Below are 5,377 nucleotides of genomic sequence, written 5' to 3'. Positions count from 1 at the left end.
CACTAAAGAGTCAGGGCGTACATTTTCAGAAAGAAAAAAAAAAAAGGGTAAAAAAAAAGCAAAGAGGACACTGACGCACTGACAGACAAGACAGAGCAGGCAGCAGCGAGTTATTCAGAACATTTGGGAGAAATATATGGGGTCAGATTCCCGCCAATTGTATTGCAGTCACGGATCAAAAAATAATAAACGTGAATCACAAATTTAAAAAAACATGTAAAAATATATAGCACAAACTTAAAAAAATAATGCAAAATGATCGGAATGGCAAAGAACATGGTCACGGATCAAAATATACTAAGCGTAAATCGAAAAATCAAAAGCACATTTAAAAAAATAACAAGCATGAATCAAAACTTTAAACACATTAAAAATGATATTGCACAAATCTTAAACTTGTGTTTATGCGTTCTTAAAAGTTGTTTTCCTTGCTTTTATTACTCTTTTCTTTCTGCTCTCTTTACATTTTCTGCTTATATTTTACTCTTTTGTGCGCTTGTGCAGTTTTTCTCTTTGCTCTTCTTTCTACGTTCTTGCTTTTCCAAATGTTGCAGTTCGAGTTTCATGTAAATTAGGCTGGGCTTAAGGAGAAGGAGGTCTCTGCGGAACAAAAAGGGGCGGTTCCCAACTTTGGGGTGTTGTCACACGGAAATAGGTGTTTTTCAACCTCTTTACCTGATTTGCTCAAATCGAGTAGGATATTTCCGCAAAAACAATAAGAGATATGTAAAGGTATATGAATGTAAGTGTATTGTTTAAGTTGTTTAACAGTTGTTTAATGTTTCTTTTGTGTGAATATGCTTGCTAGCTCGTTGTAAAAAGCTCCAAGCAATCTTTCACTCACTTCTAGCGATAAATATTATTAGCTAACATTCGCTATTCTATTTGATGTATCTGTTAGTCACTTGATTTAGTTTTGCCATTAGGTTGTGGCTACAGTCTGTGGTCAATAAAATGATTATAAAGTTTAAAGTCTTCAGAATCATAATTTCAGGTTAACACTTTTTTTTTTTTTTTTTTTAAGTTTACACATGGTCAGTAAGTCAGTAGTCTTAATGCATATAAAGCTTATACACGCTGAGGCAGTCATGTGTTTCTGTGGTTGATAGCCTATAAAAAACAAACACTGTCTAGCCTACGTATTCTCTCTGCTTGTCTGTTATAGTGCAGTGGTTATGTCATTTTAATATTATATATAATATAATACTATATAGCTTTTATGTAGCAGGTATTATGCACGTGAAATTTGGCATGCGAGAGATTAAATAAAATAGGCTGTTGATCGTGTGCCTGCTCTTCTGCGTTATTCATATTGAAGAGCATCAATTATTAAACAAGACTTGTAGCACAAGAAGGATCTAGCCTTAAGAAACTATTTGAGGTGAAAAAGGTGAGGTGAAAAAATACCGTAGTAATTTATAGTAGCCTACGTACTATAGTGTTTTTGAACCATACTTGAATTAATTTGTTGTGGTAATTCTAAAGGCTATTGCTGTGTTAATATAACAACTATAGTAATTAACAAATTACGTTACCCAATACTGTACTATGTTTTCTTTAAACTATATTATACTACAGTACACGCAGTTAACTATAGTACAAACTAAAGTAGCCTACTACAGCCTATGCTGTAGCAATAATTAACAAGTGTTGTAAATACTATAATATACAGTATATTTACTGGTTCAAAAACACTATTTACTATAATTACTATAGTATTCTTACACCCCATGTCCAACCAAATGACGCCGATTGGATAAGTTCAGACAAATGACTATTTGTCTATGTAAAATATATAGCCATTGTGACAAAATTACATCCCGTGTCATTATAATTCGTAGGCTAGTTTATGCAAAATAATAATAAAAAAATAAATAAATAACTAGCACTAAAAAAAACGGAGTAGGCTAATAAAACTTGCATAAATCATATATATTTCGCCCTCTCGAGCTATAAGCTACAGGTCCTGTAAAATAGTTCATACTCTTCAAAATAAATGAATGTATTATAGTAAAATGTTTCCATATATCTAGCCAGGCACTCGGGAAAAACGCATAGTTTCCCTGTCACGGAAGTCAAGCATGCAGCATATTTTATTTATTTTTCATTATCTCGACACAATTGTTTCTCGGGATCTAAACATTAAAAAAGTAGTTGTAATCATAAGAAAACAAGAAAAAAATAAAAATAATGATGAATGGCCTTTCGTACTTTAAAAAAAAACCGCATATCCCGGCTTCCGTACTTTTTTGGTTGGATCGTTATAAACACTAGTAAACACCCCAAAATTGGGAGACGCCCCTCTTTTGTTCCGCAGAGACCTATACTTGGGCTTAAGCGCCACCATTGGTCCACTAGTTCTAGATTGACAGCTCCTCCTCTAGCCAATCAATCGAAGGGAGGGAGATGACATCACTTCAATGCGACTCATGGCTACTGATGCTCACACTCATACAGGAGAAGATAACCATCACAGCTGGCAATTTCCGAGCTGGGGTAAACTCTTTCTGTTGCAGGACACTGTTATAATGTATACATTATAACATATGTACATATGTACCTTCATACATATGTACCTGCAACTCGACCTGTCACCGGTATATAGGCTACTTCTACCTGGACAATCTTTTATTGTTAAATTTACCATCCTAACGACAACTTGTCACAGTTGTGCCTGTCTGACGATCTATCATTGTTATATTAATCTTTAATGCACCTATCACTGGACTTGGCACCGTGAAACGCAGCGTCCACCATGCAGCAGCCTCACAACATCACTCTTATGTGTGCCTGGCTCGTCTATACCTGTTATGTTACTGTTAGATATTTTTAGTATTCATACAATAATATTAATAATAATATGCTTGCTTGTTGTCTCTTTTATTCCTGTCTTTTGCACAAGAGAATATAACATATGAAACCTACCTTACTAGGCTAATATATTTGCTCGTGAATTACATTTAAAGTAAGATATGCCATGGCAATTGTTTAGATCAGTAGTTCCCAAACTGGGGTACGTGAGGTGACAGAGGGGGTAACATTACGCGAACAAAATGCAGCATTTTGCCATTCATTTAATTCTTCTCTACATTAAAATAACATTAAAACTGATCATGTATTTTCTAACAGGTACAATATGCCATATGACATTCAATCAAAATACCACATCTTTTGTGGTCAAATCTGACAGAGTCCATTTCCACATGCAGCGCACATATGGGTGCATATAGCCTACAGTATAGGTTGGGTGCGGAGTCTGCAGCCTGAGCAAAACGCGCAACATACTGCCATTCTGTACCTGCAGATTTAGCACTTACTAGCACGAAGAACAATAGCCTGGCACAAAAAGGGCTTAAACATCAATTTAAGATTCAAGCTCTTGATACAAAACATAGCCTACCTTTTGTGAGTTCTTGTTTTTAATGTTGATAATATTATATGAGCAAGAATGCAAATCCAAATATCCACACAACAGTTCAACAAACAAAGGGGTAATATTAAGTGTTATTCTTCACAGTATTGTCAGTATTTGCTCTATTTTGCAACGAAAACAACAGCAGGATTACAACACAGCAGTGCTTCGAGAACGAATCTGCAACTTTGAATGAATTGTTCGTGAAAGTCACGATTCATTCATAAATACAGCCACTTGCTTCTTTGAATGAATGACTCGATGACTCAGGCATTAAGACAGTGACTTACCGCCATCTACTGGCGGTTTTAGTATTTAAAATAATCACTTTTCACGTTTTTAGCATTGCATATTTCTCTATTGAACATTTTTTAATTTAAAACATTATTATTGTTGTAAAGGTATTCATAAAGATCAAAAACTGCACTAGAAAGTCAATTTAGGGGGCAAATATTGTCCCTTAATGGAAAATTTACAATCTAAGTGGAAGAGAGGGGGTACGCAGAAGGATGGTAAGTGTCTCAGGGGGTACTCCACTCTGAAAAGTTTGGGAACCACTGGTTTAGATCATTGTATGTTGCTCGTAATAGTAAACTGTGCATATTTTGTCATGTATTGTTTTCCTGTAAACAGATTTATAGATTTTGTCTTCCATGTACAGTATGTCATTGACACGGGTGTTGGTTTATGAATTTGATCACATTTTAACACTGAGATTATAAAATTATAAAGTTAAGCAATAGCCTTCACATCAGTGTTTTCCCCAATATTAGAGCAATTGCAAATGTTTATTGAGCTGTTGTATAAATCAATATAGCTATAAGTTAATTTTGAATGTGTTTTTGCACTATTTTAATGAAAGGAGTATCAAACAAAGTCACAGCAGAACAGCTTCGCTCGTCTCTGAGCAACACAGCAGTGTTTCATTAATGAATTCCTGATTTGAACGAGAAGTTTGAATGAACTTTTCGCCACCTACATATCTGTATCTGTAATTTTGTTTTTATTTAAAACATTAATCTTATAGTATTGTGCAATTATGTAGTTATGTAATTAAACACAATAAATGTGTGAATAAATCACTGCATATCAAATCCACCTGGTTTCTGTAACTATCTTCTCTGTAACACTATCGTAGTCAATGCAGAGATGATACATTCAGTCTTAGAATTAATTTACCCATGATCGTTTAACAACAATTAAGAAATATATTAGCTACAGTAGCCTTAGCATATTAGCACCATGAGCCAAGTAATATTTTAACACCAAATACCATATATTGTGAACATAAAGATTAACAATCATAAGTAGACTGCACAATAAAAAGAGTATCTCAAAAAGAGGAATTATTTGTCCATAGTTCAGATAACTTTACAGATTGAAAGTCCTTGTAAAGTTTCAGATTAAACTGTTATCTTCTCCTGTATGAGTGTGAGCATCAGTAGCCATGAGTCGCATTGAAGTGATGTCATCTCCCTCCCTTCGATTGATTGGCTAGAGGAGGAGCTGTCAATCTAGAACTAGTGGACCAATGGTGGCGCTTAACCCAGCCTAATTTACATGAAACTCGAACTGCAACATTTGGAAAAGCAAGAGCAGAACGTAGAAAGAAGAGCAAAGAGAAAAACTGCACAAGCGCACAAAAGAGTAAAATATAAGCAGAAAATGTAAAGAGAGCAGAAAGAAAAGAGTAATAAAAGCAAGGAAAACAACTTTTAAGAACGCATAAACACAAGTTTAAGATTTGTGCAATATCATTTTTAATGTGTTTAAAGTTTTGATTCATGCTTGTTATGTTTTTTAAATGTGCTTTTAATTTTTCGATTTACGCTTATTATATTTTGATCCGTGACCATGTTCTTTGCCATTCTTTGCCTTTGACCATGATCATTTTGCATTATTTTTTTTAAGTTTGTGCTATATATTTTTTACATGTGTTATACATGTGGTATTATTTTTTGATCC

The sequence above is a fragment of the Chanodichthys erythropterus genome, chromosome 8 (genome assembly GCF_024489055.1).
Source record: "Chanodichthys erythropterus isolate Z2021 chromosome 8, ASM2448905v1, whole genome shotgun sequence".
In the NCBI taxonomy this organism is placed as follows: domain Eukaryota; kingdom Metazoa; phylum Chordata; class Actinopteri; order Cypriniformes; family Xenocyprididae; genus Chanodichthys; species Chanodichthys erythropterus.
Note: the sequence above shows the minus strand (reverse complement) of the source record.